The following is a 16,674-nucleotide window of genomic DNA, read 5'->3' as shown; positions in this document are numbered from 1 at the left end:
GTCTCTGTTGTGGTGTGTAAACAATGAGTAACAATCTACTCAGTATCTTTTCACAGCACCCTTTAGCAAAGCTGTGAGACACTTTGACAAGAACTAAACAACTGGTATTCCTAAAAGTCAAGTTGTGAGTGTGCAATGTAGAAAGCTTCTTTCAGTATGAAATACTTTTATTTTTCATCTCAACTGGTGAGTGCCAGGAAGGAGTTAATTAGCATCATAGAAATTAACTGGAAGAAATTGTTACCAGATTCCCCACAACGTTTTAGATATATGAAAACTTTCAAGGCAGAGCTGAATTTGCTCTCTGCAAATCTTGTAATTGCATATAGCTACTATAAAGCAAGAGATGGACATTTGCCACAGAAAAAAAATCTGAAGCTCTGCTATAATGCAAGCCACTTTTTTCTGGAATAAATTGCATGTTTCTCTTTACTGTGAAACTTTTTGGAAACTGTAGATGCTGTCATTTATCGTTTTGATTGCTGGAGGTAGATAGCCACTGAAGCAATTAAAAAAAAAACAAAACTAAGTGGGGCAGAGGACGGCACAGATAACGTCTAGGGAAATCTCACCAAACTCAGAACAGGAAGGAAGTCAATGAGCTTGCAGGGACAGGATTTGGGAAATGGAGAGTTTCTGATGCTTCTAATGATTCCTGTTCTGTATTGTGAATGTGGTGGCATAGTTCTGTAGCACTTTATTATTTTTAAAATGCCTCACCATATACTACCCCAGTTCTTACCTTGTTGCTGTGAAAAGTGGAAATTATTTTCATTGAGAGGCTGAAGAAAGTGAGGCTCTAGAATGGGCCAGAATTTTGGAGCTGAAGAGTAGCAGGGCTGGGACAGGGAAATAACAGCTTGTGGCATCACATGCAGTGTCTTTTGTACCTCTCAAGAATTTCTTATGTAACCATAATCATGGGAGGTTCAATTTAAGAGATTATATCAGGAAATAATGCAGTGTACTTTCTGTTTTGGAAAAATGAAATAAACTAGGATCCTAGTATCACTTTATTTCATCATTATATCATTTCTAGGAAATAGACTGTACTTGGGAAAATATATTTAAATTTGTGATGTGCCTAATAGTCAAGATTATAGGGTATTTCTTGATTTCTTTTTTTTTCCTTTGGTAGAAATCAATTTTTGCTAATATATTTAATCACAAACTAGAAAAAAGTGACCTAGTATTAAACTAGCTAACAAGAATGACAAACAGTATTAACTTTTGTCTCTGTTTTAGTACATTTGGTTGAACATAAACTACTGTGTATTGCCACTCTGAGAGGTTTATTTATGGTTTTATGTATTTAACACCAAAATGGGCAGAGGCCTTGATGCTGGCTCTTCAGAGTAACATGGTATAGTGAAAAAAGTTCAGGGTTTTAGACTTGAACAATTCTGAATTAGCATCCTGGCTCAGTTATTGGCAAATTACTTCCATTAAATGAGTACATAGCTTTTCTTAGGCTCAGATTCCTTGTGTGTAATGGAGCCAATATAGCAATTTTGCATGGCTGATGTGAATATTCTGTGTAAAACATTGGCACAAATACCTGCTTACCTGTTAGGCTCTAGATAAGTGACAGCATGATTTCCAATATCTGAGGAATCATTAATTTCCGTAATTACTTCAAGTCCTTTTCAAGTTGCATTGATCACAAGCCTCATTTAGTATCTATTTTAACGATACCTATATTGAGGACTGGATTAATTGATATGATGCTTATGTCTCCTCTTGTCTATTGTCTTAGAAGACCAAGATTGAGAGCCAAAGTCATGATGCATTACTTCTGCAAATCTGGATTATATTGTTGCTCTCTCTTCAGTGCAGATTTTGCTAACAGAAAAATTCTGGCCTGTCTTTTCTAAATGGTAATACATATATTTAGCACTGTGGGATTTGGGTAATATCTTGAATTTACTGTGAAAAGTGAGCCTAGTGAAGAAATTTCCAGAGAAGTACATGCTGTTTGCAAATCTTCAGCCTCAGTTTTCTGCCCCTGAAGATACTCCTATGATGGAAATAACATTTATTCTTGTAAAAAAAAGACATACTGTTCCTTTAATGCCATCTCACAAATGAGTACTGAATACGTAATGTCAGGTGTGATTGTAATAGTACAAGGCCAAATTGCATGAAGCATCACCAGAAATTGTCTCTGTGACAGTATTTATTTAGAAATAATGTCTAAGGCTTATTCCTTTCATCTCTAGCATCTTAAAGGTTGCCTCACCACTCAAAGCCAAGGAGGGCAGTAAGTGGACCCTCATTTTGAGTATTGCTCCAAGTGTTGCCTCCCAGCATTCTCTGCCTTCCACATCTTTCCCTGCACTTCTCAGTCTTCTTTGAGATCACCCCTCTCTTGTTTGCCACTTTGACTCTTTTTTTACATGATCTCAACTTTCTGATTTTGATACCAAACCCTACACCTATCTAAGGCTTTTGCTGTTTCTTACAGAGACCTAGACCCAGTTCCATAAGCCATTGATTGACTGGTAGAAGAGACAGAAATAAAGTTTAGGCTTCCTGTCATGAACCATGAAAGGTACTTACCTTTCCTTGGAAATTTATCAAGAATCCTTGGCCAAGATGTATTGATTTGCAGGACCAAGGAGACTATATCAACCTCTATTTTGTCCTGAAAGTTGCTGTGGATCTGGCCAAATTTGGTTGCAGTTCTTATAATTAAGCTTCAGACCATATGGCATATAAAATCTGAGTATACAATGTTTTGTGTAGATTTGGAAAATCAAGAACCCTTTTATTAATATCTAGGTTCAGTCACTTATTGCTCGTGGCCTTGGGTACATTTCTTAACTGCCTTTTGCTTCAGTTTCTGTAAAATACCTACTATGTAGTTTCCAAGGTGTTCTCACTTAAGAGCAATGCCATTACAAGCATCAGTCTTTGTCATTGGTGTTTGATATAGTATTAGTTAGCTTTTAGTAACTGTGAAAAAGTACTTGGAAAAGTCAATTTAAAGGAGGAAAGGCTTATTTTGGATTATGGTTTCAGAAGTTTCAGTCCATGGTTGGGTGGTTTCACTGCTGTGGGCCTGAGGTCAGGCAGAACATCTTGGAGGAAGAGCATGGTAGGGGAAAGATGCATACCTCATAGCAGCCAGGAATGAGAAAGAGAGAACCAGAAAGGAAGGTGCCAGGAGCAAGATATAGTCCCTAGGTCATTGCCCAGTGGCCCACTCCCTTCAACTAGGCCCCACCTCCTAAGTTTCCATTACCTGTCAATGCTATCAAATTATGATCTCATCAATGGATTAATCCACTGATGAAGTTAGAGCCTTATCATCCAATCACTTTCTGAAAGTCCCACTGCTAAACACAAGGGACTTTTGGGAGATATAGAGATCTAAACCATAACAGCTATTTTTCCTTATTACCCTGAACTACAAAACAGAGTGTTTGTAAATCCTTTTTTATCCTCTGATGCCAAAGTTGAGTGTCATTAAATCCATAAAATACATTCTGAATACAAAGCAAAGTCACAAAAAGTACCTCATTCATTGTTAAAATATTACCTCAGCCAGTGAACAGCTGGATGTTGTGATTGTTTGGAAGCTCTGGGGCTCAGTATTCAGCGTTGTGAACCCTTTGAGTTTTCACCCCTGTTTGCCTGTTATAATGATTTACTAGGACATCAATACAGATTAGTTTTGCAGTAATTAGCAACATCTTGGTTAACATCTAAGCCCTCTTGACTCTAACTTTTTTTTGTACCCGGGATCGAACTCAGGACTTTGTGCTTGCGAAGCAAGTGGCAGAACCACTGAGCTAAATCCCTGGCCCTTTTTGTTAAACTTTTATGCAACATAATAAAAGTTCAGAGGCTTTGTGGGAGAATATCATATTCTTTCAGGATTTTAAAATCCTGAAATCTTACTTAGCAATCTGAATCCTACTTAGCAAAATCCTAATCAAAGCCCACTGTGGATAGAATAGAAGATAGATAACATAAAACTGATTAGCCATACCTTAATATCTTCAACTATGCTCACAATTTTATGAATTTTGATTAGCGACCAACCCTTTACCATTTAACTATATATATAGTCAAAGTTTTATGTTAGATCTTATATAATATAGATACAATATTTAACTTGGAAGGATTTTATTTATAATATTTATCTTTAAAATTATTGATAGAAACTTTTATAGTATATGAAAACCAGGTGAAGCTGTATAAAAAAATTACCACATTTACTAACTGTCCCCTTTCCTCACACCAGAGAGTATGCTTGCCACTTAGGCCCCTGGTGATATAGAGAAAAAGAATAGTAATATTTACATAGATCCTTCACAGTTTTGAGAAGAGGAAAGCAAAAAGCTGTTGTGTAGAAAAACTACTTTTGTGTGATCATGTGAATTTTGTGAGATAATACATATGGGTTTTATGAGAAGCTTATACTCAAGCAGTTCTTTAATTCACAGGCATGTTCATCTAACTGCCTGAAACATCTAGGGAGTAATACATGAACTGTTGTCCTTCATGGATAAAAGGAGAGCAGATGTGAGACTGCACAGATGGTGCTTTAAAAGGAGAATTAAGCACTTCTGATACATTGGCAATGACATCTGTCATGCAAAGTGTTATGGAAAAACTGGAAAACTAAGCATGTAGACATAAAGTAAATATTGGCTTCTGTCTTTTGTGGGGTTTTTTGGTATTTAGGCCAGCGTCTCACTGTGTAGTTTAGGCTGGCTTTGAACTCACTATGGAGCCCAGGCTGGCCTTGTACTGGCAGTGATGGTCCTGTCTCAGCCTACTGAGTGCTGAGATTACAGGCGTGTACCACCATGCCCGACGGCTTCTATCATTTTTAGCACATTTTTTCATGAAAATAGTTTATTGTAGGTTTTACCCCAGTTAAATGTTAATCTGTCTTCTTTAGAGAAATAGTATAATAATACACACATGTATTTTAATTTCTTTTTTAGCAAAAACATTTATTGGTACATTACTGTTCATTTTTATCCATCTACTTATTGATTAAATTTATAATATACATCAGACACTATTTCAAAGTCACAAAAAATTACTTGAGTGTAAGAAGAACTGTAGAGAAGGAAGGTAATCTCACTTAGCAGTTTTTCTGTAATAAGTAGTAATGTCAACACATAGTAAAAGAAGAAGTAACATGAACAAACTTAAGTTTAATTCTCTGACTACATCCAGTCTTAGTACCAGTAACTCCATGAAGCAAATTTTTGGTTTGGATGTTGGGTCACGTTGTTTCCATAGAATAGTGGGAGTGGGTTAACTGCTCACTTGTGTTGCTAACACAGATGTCTTAGAACTCTGTAAATTAAGGATGACAAAATATATGCCAAACATAATGATAAGAGCTTTGGCCTTTCAGTTTTCATTGTTTATTCTTTGATTTTCAGACAATAGCATCACGCTTCTTTGGCATTCTGTATAGCAGTTCATTTGGATCTAATTTTTGTGATAGTTTTATTATCAGGATGGTAACAACTTTAAAAATAATAGAGCAATTTAGACTGAGGCTAGGTTAGACCCACTTATATTCTGCAAAACTATAGAGTGCAATGGTGTCTTTTAATATATTTATATTATTTATGAAGAGTGACCCACTTCCATCTTTACAGCTGGCATCTGGTATAGCTTGCTTATCTATTTTACTGGCAATCCTAAGACAAAGATTTTTCTTTGTGGAGGCCACTTTTGAAGGCATAGTGCTGCCCTGGATGGTAATCTCATCATTTTACTAATTACTGTAATTACTAGTAATTACTAATTTACTAATTTTACTGCTTTCTAAAGTACTTTTCTTCATATCATTTTCTCATGACATAATAAAATCACTTATAGTATGCAAAATCACTTAAGCTTTTCATTGGTAGTGTGCATACACCATATTAAACTTCTATTGAATGTTTGGATATTTTTCAATTTTTCCTTATTATAAACTTCTAGAAATGAAATTACTATATTGAAGAGTATAAAACTTTTAAAGGCTTTTATGACTGATTGCCAAATTGTCATCCATATATATCACACTAGTATCACACTGATATATATCACCAGCAAAGTGTACATGTAGATATTTTGCTAAAACTTTAATAAAGCCAGATATTGATATCTTACATTTTACATTTTTGCTAGGGTTAGTTGAGAAAACTATCATTGTTGTTATTTTTCAGTTTTCACATATTTATTGCCCATAAACCTTGTTCTTACTTCTTATTCATTACTAATTTTTTGCATCAATTAGTAAGAATTCTGCATATTAAAGATTTAACACTTTGTTTTTTAAAAATCTTTCCAAAGTTTATTTTACTCTCAATTCTGCTTATGTTATTTTTGAAATTATAACTTAAAATGTTTTATGTAGTCATATGTATTAGTTTTTCCTTTATGTTTTCTTCTTTTGACTTACTTCCATTCTTATAGTATTTTATTTGTGATATTTGCATTTTTAAATACTAAAAGTGGTTTAATATAATCTTCAATTGAAGTAAATGATGATTTAGTTTGTTGTTTATCATTCCATTTTAGGGAAACTTTTTTACTTTTTGTCCTGCTGATAAGAATATCAACAGAAATAGGACAAACAAAAGAAATGAATTAATCTTACTCTTTTTGGATGTATGATTTAAAAATCTGGTGGGAAAGCAGGCCAACATTTTAACATTAGATGATTAACTTTTCTGAAAGAAATTTTAGGATTTACTTTTTGATTTGTGGGATAGATGCATTCTCATAATATTGACTATAATTATTAATATTTTAATTCTTTTCTCATGGTAGTTCATGTTAAATTAGAAATTATGTCCTAGCAAGGTTTGGGTAAATCTTATAGCCTACTTTGCCATTTATCAAGAAGTGATTATTTTTAACTTTTTATTCATCTTAAAATTAGTTATAATGCATGATGTGCTATAAAAATCACATTTATTTCCTCTATATACTGTATATAAGTAACTACATAGTATATATTTTTGAATTGAAATGCTACTCTTATGATTAGCTACATTTATTTCCATATTTATATGTATGTGTACATATATACATACATATGTGGCTTTCTTTTTTATCACCTTTTCTGTTTTAGAACAGTCTCTTAATATTTTAATTGTTGTTTGAAATACATTTTAATATAAAGTGGTCACTGTATTTTTAATCACAATACTCATAAGAAAAAGTGATTTAAAACATTTTAGAAACATTTCATTTTAAAATGCATTTTTAAAATTTCACCCTTTTGCTTTTCACAATACTGGGGGTCAAAACTAGGGTTGCTCTACCATTCACCTATATCCTTAGCTATTTTTATTTTATGTTTTGAGACAGAGTCTCACAAAATTGCCCAGGTAGGCTTTGAACTTGAAATTCTCCTGCCTCGGCCTCTGCAGTGCTGGGTGTACATGTATGGCTCACTATGCCTGGCTCAAGAAATTACTTTTTAATGTTAAACTTATGTCAAACAGGAATAGTAACTTCTACACATTCACAGTAAAACCTAAATAAAATATGTAATCAAAATATAACATACACTAATACTAGAAATTATGGTAATTCGACATAAATGGGCAAAGATCAGACCCTTACTGAGGTAGCTGCTTATAACTTGGTCATTTTGAGGCCATTTCTCAGGTTGTGTGTGATGGAAAGGGTTGAAAGCACTCTGTTGGAGCTGGTCCTTGTTAGGTTTGATGGATGGTGGAGACTCCGGTTGCACTGTTGCATCCCCACTCCCAACCTGCAGCTGGCTCTTCACGAATCACTGTCTTGACCTTGGCTTTCCCTGTACTCCCTGGTTCCTGACCGTTTATCGAGCATGTGGACTGTATCCATTCTCACTCCTCCCTTAGCCATCTGCAGACTTCTTGGCCTTTCTAGTTCCACCTTACAGCCTTGTTTTCCCAATTCACTGACATTCTTGATGCTCCCACTGTGACAGAAAGCAAAGGGCCTTCTCTTCTGGCCAGCTGACCTTTCTCCTAGTCTTTACAGGCACTGGCCTTTTCTCAAACACTTTAATTTCACACAAGAAAGCTTACAGAACTGCACTTGCAATATAGTCACACTCTTACAATATAACCACAGTAGATATCAGTGTTACCTATTAAAGCAGTTTAAGAATTCATCATAGCTGAGCATGGTGGACCACACCTGTAGCCCTGGCACCCTGGAAGGCTGAGGCAGGAGGATTTTAAGTTCAAGCCCAGTCTGGGAGGTTTAGCAATTTGTTGAGAACCTGTCTTGAAATTTAAAAGTAAATAAAAAGGAAAGGTGACATAGAAAGAATTAAGATGAATTATGTACATTTACAAGCTCTCTGCAATGACTATAACCATAATGTACTTGAAACATGTACTAATAAACATTTAAAAAATAGGAGCTGCAGATGTAACTCGGTGTGAAGGCACTGGATTCAATTCTCAGTACTTAAAAAGAGCAGACTTCATCATTTTCCTTTTTACCACCTCCTCTACTTTGGGTTCTACAGTAGTGCTTCCATTTACTTGCGTGTTTTGTTTTGTTTTCTGCTCCAAGATGTACTGTATTATTGTAAGAAAGATAAATAATAATTATGACAACAAGGCAAGATCAAAAGAAAAGTGCCAATTAAGAAAGGAGGAACAGAGAAATAGTACCAAAAACCAAAATTTACTTTAGCGACATAACTAAAGATAATCGTTCAAGAACATGCCGTTAACAATGACTGCTTCACAAACTCATATTACATTTTTTCTGATGTCTGTTAATCACTAATCAAGCTTGGAGGATTGAACCTTTAAATATTTACCAGGTGGAGCTGACTCGTGCATAGGTACAAATTGCTCCACCACCAACTCTGCCACTTCAGGTCCATAAAAGGGGGAGCTTTAAGAACATAAATATTTTGTAATGTTTTACACCATCCAGGACATTACATGTTGCTTGTGAAAGAATTCAGAGAGACAAGAATTTTGTTCACTCTAGAGTAATGGCATTCTGCAAATGCATACCAAGAGCAACAATGATGATTCTGCACTTTTTCTCAGCAAGAATCCAATTAGGAGGCCCAAAGCATTAGCTGCCTAGGTACCATATGCTGTGTCTGTTTTTATGCACTATAATTTCAGGCCTTCCATCACCTTAGAACAATTAGTTGTCCTTTCCATGGAGAAAGGCAGAATGGTACATTTCAAAGCCTAAAGACTAAGCAGAATTTTCAGATCTTAGGAAACTTTCCAAGCATTTTCTGGAAAACGATGTTTAATGATAACCTGTAACTGTAAGGAAATGATTTCATGAGTTATAATTACATAAGCATTACAAATTGATGAACCAATAAAAGCAATTTTTTTTGAGCTCCAGAGAGTTTGCAATCCACTGGTTGGAATTTCAGTAGATTATTAAAATTAGCTTCTCCACTTTGCAACTCCATGAGGCGGTGGAAAAAGAAGGTAGATGAGATGTGGGACTGAATTTTGCCCCCAAACCTCACTTTGGGGGAGGGGTGGGATGGTGAGGTGCTGAGGAAGGTGGATAGGCCCAGCCCATTAACCCTTCAGAGAAAGTGGGAGGACAATGTAACAACAACACCACCAACAACAACCACAAAACTAGGAAACTTGTCCTGAAGACTCCAAAGTGTATTCTATTTCCTTCAGGCCCAGAGCCTTGGGTTTATGAAGTGACCCTGTAATTCAGTGGTTCTTAACCTGGACCAGTAGTTAGAAGTCAGATCCCCTCTTTGGTCCCTCCCTCCACCAGCTGTGGTTTAATTGCTTAGGGTGGGACTAAGCCAGTGTAGTTTCCTAAAGTTCCACAGATGATTCCAACATTAGCGAGGGTTGTCACGGAGTGCTGTACTGCTGTGTACACCTAAGTGTCTGTAGACTGAAGAAATACCAGATACATATGTGGATCTTTTGTCACCTTTTCCTCCATAATTGATGGATCAGTAATTGAGATACAAATTCATTTGAAAGCAGCAGGGAATGAATAGGATTTTTGTTATTACATTGTCCCTCATAGGTGCTGTCCTGTGGGTGTTCTCAGCATTGAAAAATGTGAGTATCTGATCTATGAAAGACCCAAAGTAGAGTTAAGATTTTTATTTAGAAAGTCACCCTTAGGGTTTAAATAGTGGTCACGATAAGGTCTTGTTTGTGGAGATGGGAAGGGGATTTGGGGATGGACAGAGACCCCAGGGTGGGGAGAAGAATGGGAAGTAAAACTGATTAAGATGCAATATGTATATGTACCAATTCCTCAACATGAATGTAATTATTATGTATGACACACATATACGAATAAGAAAAAGACTAGTTCCTGACTTAATTCTGAGCATAGGAAAATTTTATATAAAGTGTTGGGGATGGAGACTCAATACTTAAATACTGGGGCGATAAAAGGGGTCTTAGGTAATCCATCTGGGCCATGAGCCATGACTCGGCTCCTGCTGTAGGGGGCCTTGAGTGGTTTCTCTGAGAAACTGGAGAGATGGGATGGATTAGTTGTGCTTTAAGCTTTTTTCTTTTTCATCCTGGGGTTTGAATGTAGGACTGTCACACTGAACTCTATCCCTAGCTACGTCCTCCCTCCTTAATGTTTTGGGTTTCTTTAAACTTTGAGACAGGTTCTCACTAAATCACTAAGTTTCCCAAACCAGGGTCAAACTTGGGATCCTCTTGCCTCAGGCTCCCAGAGTGCTGAGATTGTAGCAGAGCACCACTGTGCCTAGCTCCTATAAGGCTTCTTGAAAATATCTTTCCTTGGGGCTGCAGGAATTCTCAAGCACAATGAATCTTGATTTTTTTTTTTTTTCCGCAACACCATGAAAGCTCTGACTACCCAGGTTAGATTTCTCCAGGCTGAGTGGACCTTGAAGGCAAAGACCCATTTTCTCCTTGTGAACTATGACATCACATTCACTTTAGGAACTTGTGAAAGAGGCTGCAAGATCCTGGGTCAGAAATTTACCTAGTTACTGTTCTGTAGGTACAGGCCACCGCTCAGTTCTTTTACTAAAACATATAAAATGCTTTTGGCCTTCTGACCGTCTTTTTAAATGTTAAAATTCAGAGCTGAGTGCCACATACAAAAGACAGGTCTGCACAAAACACACTGAGAAGACCTTTTCATGTCTCAAGAGTAGGCACCTATAGTTAATATATCTGAAGGAAAAATATTATGATATAAAAATACTCGAAGCAAGAAGAGTCTACCACGATTGTAAGAAACTCATTCTGGATTTTAACAATCTTATTAAAGAAGCACTTACCTTAATGTATTAGAAATCTCTCCTTATAGCTCATTTCATGTTCTCTCAGGAAGATGAATAAAAATTGAGCACCATTCTCCTCATATTTCATCATAGACCTAGAGGCATTTGTTAGTTTTCCATTCATGTTTGTGTTTTTAGAAACAAAAAAAGCCCAGTGGTTCTGCCTTCTTTATTGGTCCTGTTTCCTCTGTATCTGGCTTTCTGTGATGCTTTGCTGTGGCATGTGGCAAACTTCTGGAGATGCTCAGCTTAAAAGTTGCTGGTCAAGGTTCTCATCCTTACATGGGCAGTCTTTACTTTCCATTCTTTGTCCTTGAAAGAAAGAAAGAAAGAAAGAAAGAAAGAAAGAAAGAAAGAAAGAAAGAAAAAGAAAGAAAGAGGGAGGGAGGGAGGAAGGGAAACAGACACACATACACAGGTTTTTGGAGGCATTACCAGCACCAAGTGGAAGACCCACAGTCAACTAAACCTCAGAATACCCTGGTGATACTCACGCTCCTCACCTCAGAATCAGCTCCTCACTCAGTGCCTCGCCCCACCCCGCACCCAGAGTCCCACCCCAGCAATGTGGAATAGTTTTGGACCTCTCCACCTTTCACAATCTTTCTTCACGTTAGTTAGAAAGTCCTAGTGTTTCTACCTTCTAAATATCTTTCAACTCAGTCCATCTTCTTTTACTTATGCTACCACTACTGTTCCGGTCCACAGACGACTTGTGTCTTACTTGGGTCTTTTGCTTCCAGCTCATTCTTCACATGTAGCCCAAGCAGAGTTTCTAAAATGAAGAGTCACTCATACCATTTTCACCCCCATTCTTAATTATTAAAATACTTTAGTGACCTCACAGCCCTTCCTTTAAGATAATTTTTAATTCTAATCCTGGTCACTAAGATCTGTTCATCAGCTTCCAGCCGATTTTCCTCCCCCATATCTTATTCTTCCCACAAATGCTGTCTTTAGCTTCTTTCTGTTTTTCAATCAGATCTGCTTTTTATTTTCTCTGAGCTTTGGATATACTCTTCTCTCTTCTGGGACACTCTCCTTATTTCTCCCACCTTTTGTCTCCTTCTAGATAATTCTACTGGTCTTTTGGGTACCAGCTTGAGCAATTTGCTTTCTTTGGGTGATTTTCCCTGACAGATTAGTTGGGCCCCTGCTGTGTGCCATGGTGCCATTTTCTGTGCCCATTACACTAATTTTTCATTACTTGACTGGTGAAATCTTTTTAATATCTTGTTTAAAAGACTCTCCTTCCCTCTATAATGTCAGAATCATATGTTTCTTTAGTCACCTTTTTCATATCCTGAAATTAATTGATGGCTCAATTTGGGGCTTAGCTTTCTCAAATTTAAGTTGGAATATTAATGTATAGATTGACATATATGGGGAAAGTATGCAATTGCATCAGCTCTTCTGACCCCCCACTAGATAAAACTAACTTGATTTTACCAATGTTCAAGTTAATTTGTGAGAGTTATTCTATGACTAGTGTAGTGAAGACATGGACAAGCAAGTCTTAAGATGCATTATATTTTTAAAAACCACTAAACTTTTTAGCTTGTTAATCAGAAGACTTACCTCATATATCCAAATGGTTTATTTCTTTCCCCTGAGGTTACATGTTCACCAGGGGTGTCTAGAGAGTTGTTTGGATGGTGGGGAGGGTTTATAGCAGTTTTGTAACTCCTGGTCTTGCTAAAGTATCCCTGTGTCTGCTGTTCTTATGTGACTTTGGATGCTTTGGGAATGAATATCTGATAGCCTTTGTGGTTGTTCTACTCAGAGTTAAATTTTGGTGCAAGAGAGATCCTTCTCCAGAGATGAAGATATCAAAGGTCAAAGAAGGCGGGCCATACCCATCTCAGGGTGGATTTTCAAGTACTGCTGGTCATCATCCAGTCCAGTGATGTACAGCCACCAGAGCGCCCCTTGTTCTTCATTTTAAGTCTCTCCCTGTCAGTGAGTTTTATTGACCCCACTAGGGCTAAACTGTATCATTTAACAGTGGTTCTCATTTGAAAATCATTAGGAGCATTGAAAATTTTCCAATATTTAGTATTGATTGACTCAATTTGGAATTGGTTGGAATTCAGAAATTAGTCATTTTGGAAAGTTTCTCGTATATAGTCAGGGTGGAGAACCACTGAATTATGGCAAGGGATGGACCTCATTTTATTTAATAAATTGATTTATCAACCTTCTTTACTCTCTTCATACATAGACTTAAACCCTCATCTCACTCCTCCCCCTCCCAGGAAATTAAATGGCATTTCCATCCACACAGTTTCTTTCTCTATCTATCTTTCCCCCTCTTCTTCTCCCTCTCCTCCTCCTCCTCCTTCTCCTCCTCCTCCTCCTCCTCCTCCTCCTAGGTACTGGAGATTGAAACCAAGACATTGACACTGAGCTACATCCTCAGCCCTTTAATTTTTTTTTTTCTAATTTTGAAAGAGAATCTTGCTAAATGGCTATTTCCTAGGCTGGGTTTGACACACAGTTCTCAAATTAAAACCTAAGGCTCATTTTTCTTCTCTAATCTCCCCTCCTCAATGAATCTATCAGGAAGTAATGTAGACTCAACTTCTGACATATGTCTACTGCTTTTTAACGCTGTTATTTTTTTTTAAACCCAGACCATCTCTGCACCTTTCATAAACTACTGAAATTTCCTAACTGGCAGCTCATATTCCAACCCTGAATGATCCTTCACAAAGTACTTCATTTTTAAGAATGGCCTTAATTTTTAAAATAAAATATTTGAAACATTTCAATAAAAGAGATTATCTATATTTATGAAATTTTAACATCAATGATATGTACTTCATATAGTTTTCCCATAAATGAGTAGAATACATTTTTATTATACAGAATTTAATTTTTTAATTGTTTTTTTAGCCAGGCATGGTGGCACACTTCGGTAATTCCAGCTATTCGGAAAGCTGAGGCAAGAGGCTTGCAAGTTTGAGGCCAGACTAGCCATTTTAGAAAGTCTGTCTCAAAATAAAAAAATAAAAAGGGCCAGGCATGTAGCTCAGTTGCAGAGTACTCCTGGGTTTGAGCCCTACTGCTGAAACAACAACAAAAACTTTACAGAATACATTTTCATTTCAGAGATTCTCACAGTGGAAAATGATAATTTTAAAAATTTTCTATTTGTAGATAGATTATTTTAGGATAAGCAACATAAATATGTTGAGGATTAAGTCTCAGTTTAAAATCTGTGATATTTTGATACATGTACAAGGGGGACCGCTTCCCTAAATGTAACTTTTCTATATTCAAATTTTTCAAACTCTTCTTTCTAGCATTTAGAAATTAGTAATGTGAGTATGGTATCAACCTTTTCTAATTTTAAAGTTTCCCCAGAACATGTAACACATCCATAGCTGGTATCAGCTGGATAAAGAAGGAGTTTTCCAAATTAAATTCTATCTTATTTTCTGCAAAGTCTTTACTATGAATTAACAGCCTTTCCCTTTTTCCTTCATTACCAGGACAAGTATAGAAGATTTTTGATCATGTATGATAGTCATAAAAGTGAATCCTCTTTAAGCGATTGGTTAATTAAAAGGCAAAAGCTCATATCTAATATTTAGCTGCACTTTGAGCCTTTTGAGAAGCTGGGAAACAATCTTATTAACTCAGCAGAATATGGAATTCATTGTCAAATTTCTTGTGTGTAATTTGAAATATGAAAAGGTCCAAGGGTTTGGGGATGGTGGGAGGAGAAGGGGAAAGGGAAGAAGGGAAAGGAAAAATTATGAGAAAGAAAAAAATGTAATCAAAGTCTGTGTAAATAAGGAAGGGTGGAGGGGGTGAAGGGTGCACAGGTAATGGGAGAAAAAATAAGAACTAAGATACATCATGTTCTGGTACAAACACCCAATGATAAATGTAAGTGTATTTTATACCTAAAATGTACCAATAAATATATACATAAATAAAAAAAGAAAATAATTATGTGATTAGGCAACAAAGTTTTTCTTAACAGTGGACCAGTCAGTTGAATGGCATGACAGACCAGAGCAAAGTATTACAGTCAGTTCTTAAGGTATTAAGTCAAAAGTTCATAGCTTCCACAGCATGGCAGTGGCCTTGCAATTGCCCACATTTGAAAAATAAAGTTAAAGCCAAGTTAAAGTTAAAGCCAAGCATATCAAAGCCCTGCCCTGACCACTTCCAAGGCCTTGTGGGCAGGACTGACAATGGGTTCCATGTCAGCAGAAGTCAGCCTCCTTGGGCACCCCGGAGGACACCCCCAGAGAACCACCACCTCACTCCCACGTCGTTTTTGTAAAGAGTAAAAGTTTATCGTTAAGAGTTGAAGCCTTCTCTATACCTCTCTCTGATGCCATTTCCTCCTTTCCTCTCCACAAGTAACTACTAGTATAAAGTTAATATTTATTTCCCATGTGTATTTTTATAATTTTTCTCCATATTTGAACCCATGAATAATATTTAGTATTCTTTCTAAATATTTACTAATATTAGTGTATATTAGTTAGGCAGTTAGGGCAGAGTTTCAAATTCACTGGCTTTGGAATGTGCCCTGGGAATTGGTAGTGCACACTTCTGGGTGTGTCTGGGTGTGTCTGGGTGGGGGGCATGCCCCTGCAGTCTATGTCTGGTGCTCCCCCCTTCCTCTCTGAAGCTGTTCTGCTCTTGCTTCCTGGTCACCATGAACTAAGCAGTTTTGCTCCACCACTCCCTTTAGTATGACGTTTTTGGCTTGGAGCCAGCCATGGATAAATCTATTTAAAATGTGAGGCAAATTAAGTGCTTCCTATTTAAGTTGTGTCAAGTATTGTGTCTCAGTGACCAAAAGCTGACTAACACAGAAGTAGTATATAATTACTACTAGACTGCAGCTTGGTTTTGATACTCATATGAGTATCATGATACATGTTGCTCTACAATTCATTAAATTGTAAAGTATGGTGGCAAATCAAAAGATCATAATTTACTTATTTATTTTTTTATTGATCCACATTCAAGTGATTTTCTAATTTTTATTTTCATAATTGATGTTGCAGTGAACATTCATGTATCTCTCTTCTGTACATGTACAAAAGTGTTTCTAAATGTACACTAAGGAGTGAAAGGTGGGGTCTCAGGGCCTTAAAGACTTATCTATATTTTGCATAATGGCAGTACAATCTTAAAAATACATTATTAAAATTATTGAGCACGTATAATATGTGAAGATGAAGCAGTAAATAGAGAGACAAGATTTCTGCTGGCAGAGATCTTACATTCTATTTTGGGGGAAGAACAAGCAAATTAGTAGGATAATTTCAGAGACTTCTAATCATGCTACTATTCTCCTTTAAATTCTTTCATGGTTCTCAACTGGATTTATGAATAAATATAAATTTTTTCCAGGCCTACAAGACTTGGCAACATTAGGTCCC

At 36.5% G+C, this 16,674-nt stretch overlaps 1 protein-coding gene and 1 long non-coding RNA gene across 9 annotated transcripts in view; one reads left to right on the top strand and one right to left on the bottom strand.

The window, feature by feature from the left end:
- Positions 1 to 16,674, top strand: part of Pde11a (phosphodiesterase 11A) — a 514,960-nt gene that overhangs the window by 71,585 nt on the left and 426,701 nt on the right. The window lies entirely within an intron of this gene.
- Positions 6,501 to 16,674, bottom strand: part of LOC147829977 (uncharacterized) — a 53,197-nt gene continuing 43,023 nt past the window's right edge. For all 6 annotated transcript variants that reach the window (XR_015447289.1, XR_015447307.1, XR_015447288.1 and 3 more), the window contains 2 exons: positions 11,261 to 11,575; positions 6,501 to 8,546 (listed from right to left, as the gene is read on the bottom strand). This is a non-coding gene — a long non-coding RNA (uncharacterized LOC147829977). The remainder of the gene's footprint in view (positions 8,547 to 11,260; positions 11,576 to 16,674) is intronic.

This window comes from Heterocephalus glaber, unplaced genomic scaffold (genome assembly GCF_053883595.1).
Source record: "Heterocephalus glaber isolate CG9 unplaced genomic scaffold, H.glaber_assembly_v1.0 deba00000347, whole genome shotgun sequence".
In the NCBI taxonomy this organism is placed as follows: Eukaryota; Metazoa; Chordata; class Mammalia; order Rodentia; family Bathyergidae; genus Heterocephalus; species Heterocephalus glaber.
This window is presented reverse-complemented; position numbering and strand designations above follow the sequence as displayed.